The sequence below is a fragment of the Trachemys scripta genome, chromosome 1 (assembly GCF_013100865.1).
Source record: "Trachemys scripta elegans isolate TJP31775 chromosome 1, CAS_Tse_1.0, whole genome shotgun sequence".
Lineage (NCBI taxonomy): Eukaryota > Metazoa > Chordata > Testudines > Emydidae > Trachemys > Trachemys scripta.
The window spans coordinates 182,955,269-182,975,809 of record NC_048298.1 but is presented as its reverse complement, the minus strand read 5'-3'; the positions used below and the strand labels follow the sequence as shown (position 1 = coordinate 182,975,809).

General features: G+C 40.9%; 1 long non-coding RNA gene across 7 annotated transcripts in view; it reads left to right on the top strand.

The window, feature by feature from the left end:
- The window catches only part of LOC117889314, a 147,700-nt gene that overhangs the window by 42,341 nt on the left and 84,818 nt on the right, over nt 1-20,541 (top strand). The gene's annotated exons all lie outside the window — the stretch shown is intronic.

Here is a 20,541-nt window from a genome sequence, read left to right as displayed (position 1 = left end):
GCTCAGGATTCCAGTTCTAACATGTAGTTTCCTATTTGAACTATCATACCACTCTGTCCTTTATAAAGAAGTCGCCCCTTCATATCTTAATATGGCACTGTGGCCTGCACGAGTGTGATACCATACCTCCCCAAATGTCTTGCATTTCAGGAATGCTTGAACAGCTGAAGTAACATGAATAATATGAAGAATGTACCAGCAAGACATTCATGTTCCTAATAAAACAATTCAGTAAAGTTAGTCGTTACACTTATATTTTATAGTGGGTGTATTAATTTTAATGTCTCTTTTATTAACAGTTTATGCAAATCATGTCCATTAATATAAAGATTTGTTGGCCACTCAAGCTTTTGGCACATGACCAGTATGAACCACTGTATCCCCTGAGTCTAGCTCACAGAATAGTCTTTGTTTGCACTTTCCCCTGGGTCCTCTTCACATGATTCACTCCTTTAATGGACCTCAGGTTCCACCCTCTCTCTCACTCCCCACAAAAGACATCCATCATTGGGCAGATCGTCATGAACGGAGAATAGCCAATGTGGTCTTTGTTCTTAGATGGATGTTTGGCAAATAAGTGGATAATTTAAAACATAAATGTTCATGCATAATAGCCAAGTTTGTGGCTCAAATGAATGGATACCAGATTTTCCAAAGTACGTTTCCCTTCCTTGGTCTCTTGTACATTTTCCCTCCCTTCATTCCACTGCTGAGTTTTATGAGGCATTATCTCTTGAACATCTACATCCTTCAGAACCATGCAGCAACCTTAGTACGTTCCCTCCAGGGAGCTTGGGTACAAACTCTGGTTGGCAGCCTGTGCTGAAGCTCATGCCATCACATCTACATTGCTATTGTTACCCGTGGTGGCTAGGTTAAAGCTAGCATGGATTAGTGTGACCAGATGTCCCGATTTCATAGGGACAGCCTCCATATTTGAGGCTTTTTCTTATATAGGCATCTATTGCCCCCCACTCCCTGTCCTGATTTTTCACACTTGATATCTGGTCACCCTAGCATGGATATGCCTGTTTGTGCTACAACCACACCCTCCTTTGCAATTTAGACATATCCTTAAGGTATGTCTACAATGCAGCCAGGCAGTGTGACACAGCGCCTGTAGGCATACCTTAGCTAGTTTTGATCTAGATACCTTGAGTAATAATAGCACTGTAGCCATGGCAGCAGGGGTGGCAGTGTAGGGTAGCCCCCTCAGGTTGGGCCCTGGGTACATACTCAAGTGGCTAATTAGATCAAAGCTAGCTGAGTTATACCTATATGAGCTGCAATCCCCCCCCCCCCCCCGCCCGATTGTAATGTAGACAAACCCATAGTAATGTCTTCAAGACCTGTAGGCCATGTTACATGTAACAGGATTTTGATGCTATATTCTGCATCATTCCCTTTTTTTGGAGGTTGAAAGTGATTTTTCTTATCCGGGCATGTGAACATTCATCTTGTGTCCTGCACTTAAGCTCATATACAGTTCTAGTAGCGCCAGCAAGAGAGAGTATGGAGGCATTTGGGGAATCAGCCTTGGGAACATTTACTAGACTGTATAAATTGATCAGAATATTTGATATGAATTTTGTGCTCTTAAAAGTGACTAATAGTACCGGTCAGAGCCAGACAAGAGCCAGGTGTAGTGCATGCAGGCATTGTGCAAATTTCCCCATGTATCTATGTCAATCTACTTTAATCCTGATCTATAACACCTTCTCTGACCTCATCCTAAACCTTTTCTGAGTACAACCTGCCAATCATGTTAAATTGGATGGTACTTTTGTAAAAATGACCTCTGGGGAGTTGGAGGACATAGTTAAACTTATTTTAACCTGAAAACTAAGTGGGCTTTAAACTCTGGTATCTAGGAGTGGTAATAGACAGACAGACAACCGGCAGAAATTCTGTTTTTACCTTACCCATCTCTCCTATCAAAATTTCCATTTAGGGTGAGCAAAGTGGGAGAAAGTTCAGATTTTCACTGAAATTGGGTACGGATTAGAACTTGACATGGAGGAAGTGCTTTATTGCTAATTACCACTTCACAGAGCAGCACAACTACGGACAGTAAATGATTGCAAAATGAAGCAATTAGCTGTGTTGTAAAAATGTTAAATTCACATCTCATGTCAGATTTCCAAACAAAAGTGTTGGAAGTGGGATGCTGTTTTGATTTTGAACACCTGCAGCCAAAGGGAGATTTATTTCTACACCATGTTCCCAGACTAAATCTACACATATATTCTGCTCAGTTTCTTCATACTGTTAACTGTTTACATAGAACTTCTGATCATGAACACAACACTTAGCAGAATGGGGGCTTGATCCATGACTAGGGCTCCTCGGTGCTACTGCAATACAAATAATAAATGATAGGGCAGATCCCTTACCCCACTCCAATTGATTTGTGCTGCTCCAGCAGAATTATTTTATTTTAATTTGAGGTTTTATGTTTCAATTTATTTTATTTTATTATTTCATTCTTGATGGCCTCTTGGATCTTCCTCAGCTTTTCTTTTTCTTTTAAGTTCTTATCACACAAAGGTCTCATGTTGCAATTACCCTCCGACTGGTGGGGAAGTGCTGGACGGCGCTTCCTGGAGAGTCCATTAGTTCTATTTCTTGAGTTATCCATGAGAAGTTGCTCAAGTGTGCTGTGCTTTCATATTTTCCTCTCCAAGTCTGAGAACCCTAGGAGCCAGACACACGGCCTTTGTGCCACAAATGTCCCAAGTTGACTGAAGGTTAAAGTACCAAGCTTCACACCTGAACTTGGCCATTCCTCCCCGTTCCCGCCACCGGTTTTGCTGGATGGGTGGTGAATCAGTGGATCAACCTTGCTGCATTAAACAGCAGCCCTCCCCATCTACTTACAGAAATTCATATACTTTTTATTTCATTTATTCTCCTCCCCCCATCCCAATCTGAGTCATCCCCAACAACAGAGAAGGATACTACAAATCCATATTTGATTTTTGCTGTATATATATGGACCCTTATATAATTTTCTGCAGTGCTACTCAGCCTGCGTGTTATATGTTCAACACATGTTAAGCTCAATAAGCTCCAAGGGGGAAAAGGTCAGGAACTTAAAAAAATATTTGAAATAATTATTTACAGGTTTTAAGTAAATCAGCTGGTTTTTCCCTTTGATTAAGGGCCCCAGATGGACAGCTTTAAAAGATGGATTTTTGTAAATGATGTTCTGAATTTGTTGATTTAAACTTTTATTGCACGTATCATAGACTCTAAATCTGTAATATGCTTAAAAGTTTAACAAAACACAATAAACTTACCTTAAAAACAAAACTGCTGAAACCCTTATGCCCTGGCATAAGATCTTTCATTGCATGGGCCTCATTACAAAACATAGTTGCATAGCCTGTCGACCATTAAATACTTCTGTAAGACCTCCAGCACAGTCTCCCCATGTTTTACTCAACCCCACTGCCGCAGTCCTCACTGAGTTTCCATAGCTATTTTAGGCTATGCGATATAGTAGAGAAAACTGCAGTAATTTTTTTTGCTAGCCAACATTATTTTTAAAAAATCAGCAACCATGTAAAGATTAGCCCGAGCGGTTAAGCACTCAAGATTTTTCCTTCTTTTCTTAGCCAATGAGAAAACAGATATGGATTGTTTTGGACCATCATCTATGCTTACTTGAACTGTTTTTAATTGTTTCTGACTCTTTCTTTGGGCTAGATCTTCATCTTACATAAGTTGTCATAGTTCAATTGAAGTCAATGGATGTGGAGTTGGGACCAAAAAAAATTGGACACCCAAAATTGCACCCACTGCTTTTGGGGGCCATTTTGAAAGCATAGCCTGTAATAATCTGCAGATATCTGCATAATATCTTTCCTGGCTACATTTACCATGAATCAGAGGTGATGTGACGTTTTGATCTTCTAGGTAGCGGCTCTGCAGAATCGCAGAGCTCTAGCAAATCAGCAATACCTTGCAATGCTGCAATATAATTTGCAGAAGGGATATTAGTGGCATCCACCAAATTTTGAGATTACATGGAATAAGTTAACTAATTTATAGAGGGACCGGAGGGTCTGATATTGGGGAACTAAGCCTACAATTTCTAGGTTATAGGTTAAAGTATACTTAGCTAGACTGGTAATGATCAAGAATTATTACCGTCTAGTGGTGGTTTAATGCTTATGTGAAAGGAATTGGTGGTCTCACCCCAGTGTCTAGCTGACAAGCATTTGCATCAGAAACTCACCATCATGATTACTATACTAGTTGGCAGTTTCTGAATAGACAGAGTGAAATACCATGTCACTACTGAAAGTAGCACCTTCTTCAGGTCAGGACTGGTGTGTTGTGGGGTAGTTTGCACTGCTATTACCTATGATCTACCCGTTCTGTGGTTAAATAGAGAGCTTCATTCTGCAGAGTTTTCAAGCTGACACCTGTCAGTATGATTGATCTCAAAGAGAGCTGTGGTTGAGTGACATAAGCACGAATTAGGTGCCAGGCACACCAGCATGCTCATCTTGGCTTTTACACTTACTTCCACTCTGGGTTTGCCTTAGGCCACGGGTTCTCAAACTTCATTGCATTGCGACCCCCTTCTGACAACAAAAATTACTTCATGACCCAGGAGTGGGGACCGAAGCTTGAGCCCACCCAAACCCCACTACCCTGGATTGGGGTGGGAGGCCAAACCTGAAGCTCAAGGGCTTCAGCTGCAGGCAGGGGGCCTGCAACCTGACTCCTGCAACCCAGAGCTGAAGCCCTCGGGCTTTGGCTTTGGCCCCCGGGTAGTGGGGCTCGAGCTTCAGCCCTGGACCCCAGCAAGTCTAAGCCAGCCCTGGCGACACTATTCAAAGGGGGTCGTGACCCTCTTTGAGGCCCCAAGCCACAGTTTGAGAACTGCTGCCTTCGACAAATCATAGAGCTTCTCTGTGACTCAATATTCCCATCAGTAAAATGGGAATAATACTTTGGTACTGTATCTGCCCCCCCACAGGGATTCATGACTTAATGTTTGTAAAAACACTCGGAAGAAGAAAAGAATTATGTATCTAGCATTTTACACTAGTTATTGAATTAATTAAAAATAACAAAGTATGTCCTATCCCTTCTGGATTCACATATACTAACCATTTTTTAAACTGGCTTTTTCATTTAAAAGTATATTAAAGCAATTATTGTTCAAAATTCATAATAGTTAATACCCTACCTTTGAAAATAAGTTTCAAAAAGATATATTCTACTTACAAACTTCCAGGTAGCTCTTTAGATGACTGGATAGGAAAAGGCAAAGTATAGTCCTTAATTAACAGATGCACTGTAATATTTATTGAATCGTGGAGTTAATTGGCAGAACGGTAGAATTCCAGAAATAACTCGATGTTTGGATTCTTACCAAAATACGTCACTAAGTTGTCCTGTCTCAGAAATCAGCAGGAAGAATGCTTTTGTTTATACAACATATACTCCGATTAATCCAAAGAAATCTAAATAAAATTGATTTGAGTTTTTGCTAAGAGAAAAGTCCCCCCATTCCGCCTGAGACATTAAAATCCAAATTATGGCCATTTCAGTGCAAATGCACCAACAGGTGAGAAGGTGAAGGCATAGGACTCTGCATCAACTAGTGCTGCTAATTCCAGAGGGGGCCTGACCTCACCTCCAGTGCTGGGGTAGAACACTAGCCACATTTTTGGGGGGCATTTCTCACCACACTAGATGTATTATACCTGAGTCCAGACACCACTGCTGCAGTAAAGTGATTATAATAGGGTTAACTGGGTTATCCAGAGTATTATGGCATGGAGCCATGCTCTACTGCTTCCTTATTTCCATCCTGTTTTAGTCAGTGGAGATTCCCTCCCCACCCCCCCTTCTTGTGATGCAGTTAAATAAAGCAGCAAGTTTCCAGCCTGCAATCTAGTGAGTAAACTCCATTGCTGTTGCACTGAGCAGTCCCCTTAGAAAAAGTGCTGAGGAAATGTGTTCCCTACCAGACAGAGCTTAGCCTCCTAAAATACTTCATTTTTTAATCTGTTTTCTTCCTCTTCTACATCATAATTTGCAAAATAGGTCAAATTAAGGCCTAAATGTCTTGAAGTGTCCTTCAAATATTCATCATATTTTACTATGATAGAGTGGCAATAAGCAAGCAAAACACAAAGGCAGTAACTTCCTCATCTGCAGCACCTTTTTGGCATAGTGGAGGCACTGTCCATTTAGATGACCTTCCTCCTCTACCCCCACAATATGCTGTTCTGGTGCTGATCCTTTACATTTAATAAAGCCAAGCAGTTGTAACCATTGTTAACTGACAGTATCTTTCTCTCTTCCACCTGATAAGTATTTGTTACGTTCTCCTCCAATTTTCTCTTATTGCTGCAGAGATGGCGTATTCTGTCTGCTTAAAAAAAATTACAGTTACAATGTATTAGTTAGGACTGTGCTCTCCCTCCCCACCATTGCCCTCAGAGGACTTTCCCCTTTCCCTCCATCATGTTCCTTGGATTCTCCCTGTCCTTACTTCTACCTCTTTTCCCATGTCTCGCCTCCCCTTTTATCTCCTGGTTTAGCTTCATACCATCTGCCCTCTTTATTCATCCAAAAGAGGTGGGGGTAAGGAACTTTTTGAATAGCAAATATTACTGTTAATTGAAAATTTGTTATTCAGAATTTAAACGTATCATTTTATATTCCTCAGCCTCTGCAGTTCTTAATTCTCAAAGGTTTATAATTGTTTATAAATATTTTTTTCTTTGACCATACTGTTTGACTGTCATTTCTTCTGTTAAATACTGCACTCATATTTGTTCCTTTCACTGACCTCCCACCCTCTCTCTGAAAAACTTTTCTTTCCTGTTATCTTTTGGACATTGGCAGAACTAAAGCTGGGGGTTTCAAAGGATTTGAAGAGAGCTTAAATTAGGTGGCCAAATTTAAGCTCTTTTAAACTCCTTTGAAAAATCCCAACTATATCTTTATTTTGTTTATGCAAATCTCTCTGTCTGGAAGGCAATCATTACCATTTTCAGATGTTTATTGATGCCAAGTACTGCTTGTGGAAAAAGTGCATCTATATTTATAAGGCCCAGCACAGGAAAATATTTAAGCATATGCTTAAATCCATGCCTATTTCAGAAAGCACTTAAAACAATGTTTGAAGTTAAGGGCATAACGGAATTGAATCAGGACGTAATTGGAGAGATATTTGTCCTTTGTCTTTGACATAAAGCATTTGAGAAACTGATAATTTTTGATCGGTTATCTCTGTTTTGCTCTAACAATTTTGCTATGTTATTGGAAAGGTTTGTATTGTTTCTACTTGAAAAAAGTTTTGTCTTTTAAGATCTTCATATAAAAAGAGACATTGTCAGTATTATACTAGAAAAAATACATTTAATAAATACAAAATGCATTCTTTTAAGTACATTTAAAAGAACATGTTGAGAAAATATAAAGTCCTCCTGTGTGGACTTTATGGAGTGGAGTATTTTGCCCTATTGTTGTTAATTGCTTTGTGATAGTCCCTAGAGGCCCTGTGACACTTTCTCCAGTGAGGGGGAAAGACTTGCTGATGCTTAATTGTGTGTCAGCTCCCTGACAACACCAGTCTATTAGCCACCCAGTCTCCTCTGGGCTATGCCAGCCCTCATTTTGCTTTGCAGGTTAACAATAGGTGCACCCCAGTCCCTGAGCCCCTTTGTAGCATTCCCTAGTGATATCCAGCCCCTGTCACTGGCTACTCATGGAAATACCAGACAGTGAGCACACCAGTTTGTTTGAATGAGTTGAGGATCAGTGCCTGTATAAACATCACAGCACTGAGATATATTTATAGTGAAAACAATCAAAAGTTTATGATCAAAGGTTATGATTTAAGTCAGGGGACAGTGAGTAAGGGTAATGGAAACAGAAAAGTTACTTGTAAAACAAAATCATAACACACTTTCTAGAGATTTAACTTAACAGGTTAACCTTCTCTCTAAATAAGATCATCTCATTTCTAATGTCCTTTACAGAGCTTCCAATCAGAGCAAGTTGGAAGCTGGTTTTCACTAATGTAATCACACTGCCTGATTACTTCCTCAGGTGCAGGATAAAGGAGTGCCATTTTGCTTTCTTCTTACATTTCCTGAAGTCATTGTTTGTCTCCAGAGTCAAAATGACTTCCCGGGGTTTATTCCCTGATGTGCTGACTCCATGTTGATTTCACATCATCATGTTGACTTTTTATGCAAACAGGGCTTCCATGGTGCTGACTTGCATCACTTAATTTACATGTGAACTAAGGCAGACAGGTGAATATACATCCTTTGTCTGGCAGAAACCTCTTTGTCAACCCTGACTTGATTTAGACTTTTAGGAACATATTTTAAATATATACTACAGGTAATTATTACTAAAATGTTTTGAGAGCCATTTTTCACAAAAACAAAACAATCCCTCAGCAAATAACCCTACAATATGTATATTTTTATGTTATTTTTATAGTTTTTCATACCTTATTTTAATACAGCATTGCAGTCCGGGCTACAGGAGTGTGAACTATAAAGTGCTCAGTGTCCCAAGTGAAAAAAACCCTGGCACATAAAATCTTTTAACTAGAAAGACAATACAAAAACTGGCCAGGCTGGTTAAAAACCAGCCAGGTGGCAACACCAACAACTCCTTCCTACACCCTCATCCAATAAAACAACTTCTTCATTTTAAAAAATCCAGAATGTGGATATCCTAGATAACTTGCAAGTAACCTGGTACATAAGAAACATCTTAATAGTTCCCCTCTACCCCAAAAAGCAGAGGTAAGCTTTGGATTTTTTATTCGCCAATACTTGGGAAAATACTGACAACCACTTCATTTAAGTCTCTTGGAATGATGACTCTCAAATACTTAAAACCATTTTTTGACCATGAATATGTCATTAAAAATTCATGTAATTAGATAGTGAGAAGCAGACTAACAAGGAGTGTCTCTGATTTTGATCATTTCAGGTCCTGATCCAGCAAAGCGCATGTGGAGTCCCACTGACTTCAATAGATCTCCTCACAAGCACATGCCTAACTTTAAACATGTGAGTAGATCCATGGAAGTCAGTAGGACTGACGTACTTAAGTACTTTGCTGGATTTGGCTTCTCCTGGACTTGATCTTGGAAGGTGCCGAGCACCTCTTGTGAGGCGATAAGCATAACTGTTCAGCATTTGGACTTGCTGAACTCAACTGCTCAACACAGCCATAGGATACTGAGCAAGAGTTGTTGCTTATTGCTGTACCCAAAGTGGGGTTTTTGGTGTCTGGCAGTGGGGAGGTGAGGAGTCAGGTACTTGTGTATGATTTTAGAGAAGGAAAGACTATCTTTAGCAGCTGTCTTGACCTTAGAAAGCTATGGCAGGTCATTAAGCATTGTTTAAAATCAGCAAACCTGAGGCTAACCACAATACATGTCACAATAGCTACCTAAGCTTCACTCTTGTTACTGCAGACATTTCTCTTAGTGAATATGCATAAACTCATAGACTGAGCTACAGCAAATAATGAGGGCATTCTTTACTATACTGTCTGAATTGCATTATGTCCCCAGTAAAACCAAATGAAAGACTCCTAATGGAAACACTTGATCCTGTGCTACTATAATAAAGTTACAATCCTAAGTACTGTAAGTCCTTGCTTAACGTTGTAGTTATGTTCCTGAAAAATGCTATTTCAAGCAAAACGATGTTAAGCAATTTCCCCATAAGAATTAACGTACATTTTTTTCACCTGACAAAAGACTATATTTTATATATATATACACAGTATAAGTTTTAAACAAACAATTTAATACTGGTACACAGCAATGATGATTGTGAAGCTTGGTTGAGGTGTTGAAGTCAGAGGGTGGGATATTTTCCAAGATAATGCCTTACTGCTAAATGATGAACTAGCAATCGGCTGAGCCCTCAAGGCTCACACTCTACAAGGCAGCACGAATGGAGGGATGGGAGACCGCATGGCAGAGAGAGACTGAGACACACACTGTGTGAGAGAGAGAGACATGCATTGCCCCTTTAAGCATGCTGACCCCACTCTAAGTACACTGCCTTTTAAAGTAGATCGACAAGTTGAGACAGCAGCTGCTGCCAGCAAGCTCCTGCCGTCCTGAGCCCTGTCATGTCCATCCCCCTCACCCACTTTGTGGAGATGGAGGGCAGGAGTCTGAGGAGGGGGACACTTTGACATTAGCACTACTTTCCTTCCCCCACCCCTCCGCACAGCAAGCAGGAGGCTTCTGGGAGCAGCTCCAAGGCAGAGGGCAGGAGCAGCATACCGCAGTGGGGGGAGGGACAGCTGAACTGCCCGGCAATTGTTAGCCTGCTGGGCGGCTGCCACACGGGGAACTTAGGAGAGTGGGGAGCTGATAGGGGGCTGCCGGTCCACCCTGCTTCCAAGCCCCCACCACTAGCTCCATTGGGTTGCTCTTTTTGCAAGCAGTGGACAAAGCAGGCATCTGCCAAATGACTTTATAAGGGAGTATTGCACAACTTTAAACGAGCATGTTCCCTAATTGATCAGCAACGTAACAACGAAACAACATTTACTGGGATGACTTTAAGTGAGGAGTTACTTTATGGAAATGTGTCCTAATCAATAACAATTTACATTTGCAATTGTAGCAGTGAAAGCACCACACACATTAATAAAAACTAAATATTTGCAAGTTTTGCACCAGAAATTAAATCCCTGAGAGGATACCATCATTTTATTAAATAGCTGCATACCTCAGTAAAATACCTCAGCGAAGTTCAGTGAAGTATTTAATCAATACTAACTAACTAGTATGTTGACTGGTGATTTATGTACAAATTATTAACTCAAGAATCAATAAGAGTGAAATGTGTGCATGATCAGAAATATGAATTGCATCAATGCAAACAGCTATTGACTGTATGAGAAGGAATGAGGAAATTAAAAAGAAATCTACTTGCAAAAATGACTTATAGAAAAAAGCATTCTCCCTCTTTGTAAAGTATAAGAGATGCCAAAGAAATTCATGAAATTCTTCTATAGGTTTATGGACTGTGACAATTGTGTAGATCTTTAAAATGGTTTAGCCCAATAATAGGTCATAATGAAAAAAAGAAAAAAGTACTGGTACAAACCCCATTAGGTTGCGAAAAGACAAGACATTTTCCCCCTTATATTTGGCAGATCTTGATAATACGAACACTCCTTTGTCTTGTGTGCACTGAAATATAAAATCTGCAATGAAATATAAAATGTTAACATCTGAAGTACTGTACCTAGGTTCCAGAACTAAAACCCGGTTGAGTTCAACAGGGGATAAGAGAAGTCCACTTCTCTTAGAGCTATAGTTTTAGGTGGTGTGCAGACTTTCAGCAGGCATCAGTTTACTTTTGTTTCCTCTTTTGAAGCTTTTCTTCACGACCATAAGGGCTAAAGACTTTTTTAAGTAAAAACTTGGATTTCAAAGCACAAGAAAGCAGCCTCAAAAATAAGGATTGACTCAATGAGCTAGACTGCTGCATGTTGATTTATAAGAACGTAAATTGTTTAGTGCATTATAATTTCCACCAGTAATCAGAGAAATGTCCTGACAATTGAACAATTTAGTTATAATTTAAAGTGATCATGAAATGATAGTGTTCATGATTCTAAGTAATGGTTGGAGGGAAAACAGCAGAATAAAGACAATGGGTTTCAAGAAGGCAGACTTTAGCAAACTCAGGGAGTTGGTAGGTAAAATCCCATGGGAAGCAAGCCTAAGGGGGAATCACAGTTTGAGAAAGTTGGTAGTTTTTCAGACATTGTTAAAGGCAAACTATCCCAATGCATAGGGAAAACAGGAAGTATAGTAAGAGACCACGGTGGATTAACCAGAAGATCTTCAATGATCTGAAACTCAAAAAAGAGTCCTACAAAAAGTGGAAACTAGGTCAAATTATGAAGGATGAAATTAAAAAAACACACAAGCATGTAGGGACAAAATTAGAAAGGCCAAGGCACAAAATGAGATTAATCTAACTAGAGACATAAAGGTAACAAGAAAAAACATTCTACAAATACATTAGAAGTAAGAGGAAGACTAAGGACAGAGTAGGCCCTGAATGAGGGGGGAGAGACAACAGAAAATGGGAAATGATGGAAGTGCTAAATGCCTTTTTTGTTTCAGTTTTCACCAAAAATATTAGTAGCAAATGGACATCTGACATAGTGAATGCCAGTGAAAATGAGATAGGATTAGAGGATAAAATAGGGAAAGAACAAGTTAAAAATACTTAGAGAAGTTAGATGTCTTGAAGTCAGCTGGACCTGCTGAAATACATCCTAGAATACTCAAGGAGCTGACTAAGGAGATGTCTGAACCATTAGTGATTATCTTCGAAAACTCGTGGAAGACAGGAGTGATTTCAGAGGACTGGAAAAGGGCAAATATAGTGCCCATCTATAAGAAGAGGAATAAGGACAACCTAGAGAATTACAGACTAGATGGCTTAACTTCAGGACACAGAAAAATAATGGAGTAAATAATCAAGCAATTAATTTGCAAACACTTAGAAGATAATAAGGTGATAAGTAACAGTCAACTATGGATTTATCAAGAACAAATCATGTCAAACAAACCTAAAAGCTTTATTTGACAGGGTAACAAGTCTTGTGGATGGGGGGGAAGTGGTAGATGGCATATCTTGACTCTGGTAAGGCTTTTGATACCTTCCCACATGACCTTCTCATAAACAAACTAGGGAAATACAACCTAGATGGAGCTACTATAAAGTGGGTGTATAACTGGTTGGAAAACTGTTCCCAGAGAGTAGTTATCAATGGTTCACAGTCAAGCTATAAGGGCATATTGAGTGAATCCCACAGAGATCAGTCCCAGATCCGGTTCTGTTCAATATCTTCATCAATGATTTAGATAATAGCAGAGAGAATACACTTATAAAATTTGTAGATGATACCAAGCTGGGAGGGGTTGCAAGTGTTTTGGAGGCTAGGATTAAAATTCAAAATGATCTGGACAAACTGGAGAAATGATCTGAAGTAAATAGAATGAAATTCAATAAGGACAAATTTAAAGCACCCCACTTAGGAAGGAAAAATCTATTGCACACAAAAAATGGGAAATGACTGCATAGGAAGGAGTACTGCAGAAAGGGATCTGAGGGTCATAGTGGACCACAAGCTAAATGTGAGTCAACAGCGTAACACTATTACCAAAAAAAAAAAAAAAAAAGCAAACATCATTCTGGGATGTATTAGCAGGAGTGTTGTAAGCAAGACACGAGAAGTAATTCTTCCACTCTACTCTATGCTGATAAGGCCTCAGCTGGAGTATTGTGTCCAGTTCTGGGTGCCACATTTCAGGAAAGATGTAGACAAATTGGAGAAAGTCCAGAGGAGAGCAATAAAAATGATTAAAGGTCTAGAAAACATGACATGAAAAAACTGAGTTTGTTTAGTTTGGAGATGAGAAGACCAAAGGGGACATGGTAACAGTTTTCAAGTAAGTAAAAGATTGTGACAAGGAGGAGGGTGGAAAATTGTTCTCCTTAACCTTTGAGGACAGGACAAGAAGTAATGGGCTTAAATTGCAGCAAGGACGGTTTAGGTTGGACATTAGGAAAAACTTCCTGTCCGGGTGGTTAAGCCCTGGAATAAATTGCCCAGGAAGGTTGTGGAATCTCCATCATTGGAGATTTTTAAGAGCAGGTTTAGACAAACACCTGTCAAGGATGGTCTATAATACTTAGTCCTGCCCTGAGTTCAAGGGACTGGTCTAGATGACTACTGAGGACCCCTTCCAGTCCTACACTTCTATGAATCTATGATACATGGCACCACAGTCCAGACTAGGGTGTGTGTGAATTTTAGAGCACTCTAATGTGTTGTGCTCTAACTGCCCCATGTAGACATTGCTGCTGAGAACTAAAAGGTACCTACTTCACGTTGGTGTAATCCGGTTTCAAACATGACTACATTAACACACACTAGGTTTGTGCCAGCAGGGTCTACATGGGGCAGTTAGAGCACAACATGTTAGAGGGCTCTACAGTTCACATCCTTATAGTCTGGACTGCAGTGCTGTGTAGATAAGCCCATAGTTTCATCAGAAAATTTCTGATCAGCTCTAATTATGATAGATATACAGGAGTACTTGTGGCACCTTAGAGACTAACAAATTTATTAGAGCATAAGCTTTCGTGGACTACAGCCCACTTCCGAAGAAGTGCATCCGAAGAAGTGGGCTGTAGTCCACGAAAGCTTATGCTCTAATAAATTTGTTAGTCTCTAAGGTGCCACAAGTACTCCTGTTCTTCTTTTTGCGGATACAGACTAACACGGCTGTTACTCTGAAACCTATGATAGATATGTGCATTAGACTCGTGGTTGTCTGATAGATCTATGGTTATGGTGACTGCTCCTCAGATGGGCCTTTACACATTCCTCTCCCCAGATGGCAATGAAATCTTCAGCACAGCTCCAGGTGAAAGTAGCAGGCTTGGCTGCTGAATAATCATGTTTTGAATCCACATGTGTGAACACCCCCCCTGAGCTGGAATTGCAAAGGGTCCCACCTGGCTCTGTACCATTATTTAAATGGGGAGGTGACATCCTGTCAGCATGATCCTGCAGCAGTAAATGGCAGACAGGTAAACAAAGAGGCTGACCCAGGTAGCCAGTAAGAGGACTGCTAGATGCACAGCAGTTGTTTTGGGATGGGGATGCACCCACACCTACTTTGTTGTGAGTAAACTCATGCCACATCTCAGTAAATATGCTTCCAAAGTGGGTTGGATAACTTGGCTTAAAACACCAGATGAGTTGCAACAAAAAAAAAATATGGAAGCAAGTCACTTTAACGTGAAATAGCTCAAGTTAATCTTCAACAACTTTGACAAGCTCCAAGAGATAAAGTGAGCATGACAGAGGGGTGGAAACAGGCTGTTGCTAGGGCACAGGTGCATAACTGCAATCCATTGAATGTAAATGTGTGTAGCAGCCATTATTGAGATGTTCAGTTATGCCTATTGCCAACCAGGATAAGTGATGTTTTAGAGTATCCATTAATCTAGTAGAAAGCAAGACTTAAGATAATCTTGAGGGCCAGCAACTGACCGAAATGCATTTGACTGTTCCCGGAAAACAATGTGTCTCGTAGGCATCTGTCTAATAAATCCCAGTGTATGTTGAGATCAGTGTTCCAGCCTGTTGGTCCACCGTCCATCAATGCCTACTCCCTCAGCCGACTTCATTTTATTAGACTCTGATCAACAAAGTACCATGTTCAGTAGCTCTGCCAGTGGTTCAGCACTGGTCTCACAACCCTCATTCCCACTGCTCTTGGTTTCAGCTCTAGAACTGGAAGTGAAGAAGAAAACCATATGCAGATAAAACTACAGAGGAAGTTTAGGAAGGCAGAATGTAATTACTCAAAGCTGGAATTTGGCCAGGACGGTAGGCCTTATAGCAAGGAGGCGTGGCCTCCCTCAGAGACTGATAGGGAGGGACCACAACATGCCCCCTGGTGGGCTGAACCAGGAGAGCCACGTCTGCCCCGCCAGAAGTGGAAGGGCAAGTACAAAAGGCAGAGACTGATAGGGCCACAGAGCCTACAGCTTCAACAGACCTTCTACTGAAAAAAATGCCCCGGGACTCCTTAGTGACCTGAAGTGGTCAGGAACTTGGTTTAGCATCTCATCCATTGACTCAGACCAGTTGATTCATCAACAACACAGTGTGGGTCACACCAGGAATTATTTTTTTAATATTAGGCTCCCATCTAAGTACTGACTAGGTCTGACCCTGCATAGTTTGTACAAGATCAAAACCTGATTTGGTATGGCTAGAACAGATCAGTAACATTCTTCATTAATTTACTGGCGTCTACTTGAATTGGGAATTATGCCCAGCAATATCAAGACACTAGAACTATTTGTTCAAATTGGCTAAGATTTTTGTCCTTTTAACCATTAATCACTAAATTGTGCAAAATAAAGAGTGGAGGCAAGAGAAGAGACCAGCATTTAGAGACAGACATAATAAATAGCTTACCAAGAATATTAAATAAAATCATGAGTCTAGGCCATTGGTTATTTATCTTTGTCACACACCAGCAAAGAGCAGCCTAAAGCAAATTTGCTGACAAGATTTGTATGCCATCAGTGAAATATTTTATAGGACTACCACAATAATCAAGGTATTCATCATCATCATTGTCATGTTCCCATTATACCTCTGGTGTTTAGGGCAGCGACAAAGTTCCTCCAAGTCTTTCTGGCAAGTCTTTCAATGGTTCCTCAGCTGTGCCCCAGGTTTTTCAGCTCAGCTTCCACAGCTCTTTGCTATGTTTTTTTCGGGTGGCCTCCATTTTGCTTGCCTTCAGGTGTCCATCTTATTGCTATTCTAGTGATGGAATCAGTTTCCATCTGAAACACATGGCCAATCCATCTCCAATGTCTCCTGGCAATGAAAATGCTCATATCTTCTTGGCTGCACTGTGTGAATAGAGCTTGGTTTGAGATTGTTTTGGGTCAAAAGACATGGAGGATTTTTCTGAGGCAAGTTGTATGGAATGAAGACAGTTTAGACATGTCATACTTTTTCATTCCCCAGAATTCTGCACTATAAAGTAGTGTTGACAGTACACAGCTCTGATAAATTTTGAGTTTGGTTTTGGTGTTGTATTTTGATGATTTCCAGACTGTATTTAAGCTCCTGAAGGTGTTCCTGGCTTTATCGATTCTGGTCCGGATGTCCTAGCTTGTTCCATCATTCTGGCTGATGGTGCTGCCCAAGTATCTGAATATTCTACATTGGTGAGAACATGATTCTCTAGCCGTACTGTTGATGGTGAGGCAATATTAAAGGTCATGATATCCATCTTATTGCGGTTGATTTTCAGTCCAGTTTGCTGGCTGAATGTATTGAGTCGAGTTGTTTTTTCTTGTATAGGGTGTTGGGTATGTGATAGGAGAGCGAGATCATCTGCAAAGTCCAGGTCTTCAAGGGATGAGAAGGGTGTCCATTTAATGCCTCTTGGTATGTCTTATGTTGTACGCCACATTACACAGACATGACACAGCTCTGCTCCTGTTTTGACTTCAAAAGTGAGCTCAATGTGATCAACACTGCATGTAAAATTGGAACAGACGCTTTTGATGAGGTTGATTATACAGAGAAGGATTCCATATGCCTGCAGAATTACGCCATAGTCTGGTCCTGTGAATGCTATCAAAAGCCAAAGTCTATGAAGTTTATGTAGCTTTGCCGTTGCAATTCTAAGCATTGTTCTATTATGTTTCATAAAGTGAAGATCTGGTCTGTGCATCCACACCCTTTCCAAAAACCACCTTGCTCTTTTCTGAGAACGCTATCAATTGCCTCTGATATACGTTGGACTATGATCTTGCCCAATACCTTGCATTGCACAGATAAAAGTGTGATGCCACACCAGTTATTACAATCACTGAGATTTCCTTTCTTTGGTATCTTCACTATAACCCCATTGGTCCATTCATCTGGCACATTTTTCCTTTCCCAGACTGATGTAAACTGAGGGGCCAGGATAGATGGTGCTAGCTAAAGATTTGCCCTGAACAATTCTGCATTCAAGCTGGAGCATTCCTATTTTTTAAGGATTTGATGGCTTGAATGATCTCCTCCTTAGTTGGGGTGTCTGTGTTGATATCAAGATCTTCTTCTGCCTCCTGAATGTTTGCTTCTTCTTTAGGTGGCTCCCTGTTCAGTAATTCTCAGTAGGTGGCTTGTTTGTCCCTGATGAGAGTGTTTGTTGGTGTCTGCCATTTACCATTGATAAGCTGTGTCATTTTGTAGACGTTTCCTTGTACACCACGAGCAGCTGCATCCTCTGCTTGTGTTGCCAGTTCAGCAATATAATGTCATTTGTCTGCTCTCACTCTATATGCATCCGAAGAAGTGGGCTGTAGTCCACGAAAGCTTATGCTCTAATAAATTTGTTAGTCTCTAAGGTGCCACAAGTACTCCTGTTCTTTTTGCTCTCACAAAGTGTTTGACCTCCGGATGTGCCTTGCTATACTGCTCATGGTATTTGTCCTTTAGCTTCTGGGATTTTGTGTCTAAAACTTTTTTCTTCAGGGCTTGTCTGGTTTCTATGGCATTCCATGTGCTGGGTGTAATCCACTCCTTCCTTCTCTTCTGCCTAGATGGGCTTCACTGCTGTTTATAAATTGTTACTTTGTCCCACTTCTTGTTGATTTCCTCATCTGCATTCCCCTCCTCTTCATTTAACTGCAGAACGAAGGCTTTCTGTATTTCAGGGGACTTTAGCTTGTCACCGTCATAACATCTATGTCCCTTGTTTGGTGGACCCAAAGTCAAGGTATTATGCTAAGAATAATAATGGCAGATGTAGTGCAGTACCAAATGGAATCTGTGTCAGTTAAAAGACAAGCATAGATATGGGGATAGAAAAGATAACAAATTTGCATCAAGAATATTTTAAAAGCCAATTCAAATATTTTCCCTTTGGAGATAGCGTGATTTGGCAGTTCATTATGCAAATGTTACTCAACTCAAACAAAAATGTTTTTATTGAAGTTGTTTAAAAAAATGCTTTTGCTTCTTGGTTGCTCAAGGCAAGACTGAGATATGCCTTTTATTGCTGAAGTCTGTTTAAATTTATCTTCTGACAAAGTACAAGGGCTTTGATTAAAGTACAATAAACTGCTGAATTTCTTCTGGTTGCCTCCAATGATTACGTTTCCTTCCTCTCAAAAGACTTTTGACTAAATGTGGCCAAAATGATTTCAGGAGTCGCTTAGATTAAAGGCTATCGTGGGAGGTGTAGCAATAGTTAAGGTAGGAATTCCCAAACAAGATACTTGGAAGGAATCCCACCACCACACATCCTATATCACCATTATACGATGTGATGTCCTTGTGGAAAATACCAAAATATGATATGTTTGGGAATATCATTGTGTAACTGGCCAATCAGTATTTTTGAATGGAACTCCAACTGTTTATCATTCGATGTGATAGATGATATGATGTATTCTGTGTACTGTTTATTGTTTATTTATTGTTTAATGAGAATTATCACTACCTCATTACCAGTGTTCCCTCTAATTTTTTATGTCCATGTGTGGAATGAATTTTGTTTTGTGCACCAATATAGCGGTGATGTGTGACACAGAGGGTTGGGTGGAGGGGGTGAAGGCTCTGGGATGGGGCTGGGGATGAGGGGATCGGGGTGCGGGAGGGGGCTCAGGGCTGGGGCTGAGGGTTTGGGTGCAGGAGGTGTGGACTCTGGGGTGGGGCGGGGATGAGGGGTTTGGGGTACAGGCTGCCCCGGCTTGCTGTGGGGAGAGAGGACTGCCCCCAGCCCTCTCTCACCACAGCAGCTCAGGGCCGGGGGAGAGGCCACAGCAAGTCCGGGGCAGGTCCATGCTGGGGCTAGCGGGGAGAGGTGCCTCTCCTCACTGAGGCAGGTCTGTGCTGGGGGAGAGGCATCTCTCCTTGCCGCAGCTCTGAATCCCTGCGTGGGGCTTAATAGGCAGCTGCATGGTTGCGTGGCCGCGCCGCTTAGAGGGAACTTAGCTCATTACAGAGTATTATTGTTGGTTTGGTATTACAATAACAACAAAGCCTCCAGTTCTTATTATGGTCCTGCTGTGATACCTGCTGTACAAACACAGGTAGACAGATGCCTTTGCCACCCTCAAGCACTTATAACTTAAAGACAAGATACAATAAATGAGCATGTGTTTTACTTTTATATGGATTCGTTCATCAAAATTATTTTAAGAATTTATGGCCAAAGGATTGCTTGCAAAGTATTCAATGCAACTGTTGCTGTAATATTCCCCATTAAAAATTCACTATTTGCACCTTGTGACTGGTCACCTAAATTATGACTGTTAATAATATTTTATATCGTGGTAGTATATAGAGGTCCTAACTGGGACTGGGCTTCATTGTGTGGTAAAGAGCAAAATCATATGGTATTTGTCGCAGCCCTATGCTCTGTCATGGCATCTGGATGGCCAATTGTCGGTCAGAAGGTCACATCGGTGTCGTGTGCAGCACCTTGGTGCTGTGTGCAGCGCCTTGGTGTCGTGTGCAACACATTGGGGCCGTGTGACCATTCTCGAACCTTCCGCCTGGTCAATTGTTGGTCACATTGGTACCGTGTGCTACAATTCCAGCGGGCCGTGTGCATAAGCTTAGTGTGCCATGTGCAGTGCCTGTTACGTAGGGGGCACCAGCTTGGATCCTGGTTGGTGTAGGAGCGGGGAACCAATTAGATGCTAGCACGTGCAAGAGTCTTCGAACAAAACTATGTCTCTGGTCTAAATCAGCAGGAGTGTCCGCGTGTTAGCTGAAAGGCCTGATCACCCTTTCAGCTAGGATCTCCTCCGGATTTAGCTAGCTCGTGTCGTGTAATTTCGGGTTCCATCTCGTCATGTCCTTGGTGTCTGTACTGCTGGTCAGCTGCGCCTGGAGTGTGGTTTGCATGTATTAATTTTTGTAGCTATTCTGTTGGTTAGGCCCTTTTTCTTTATT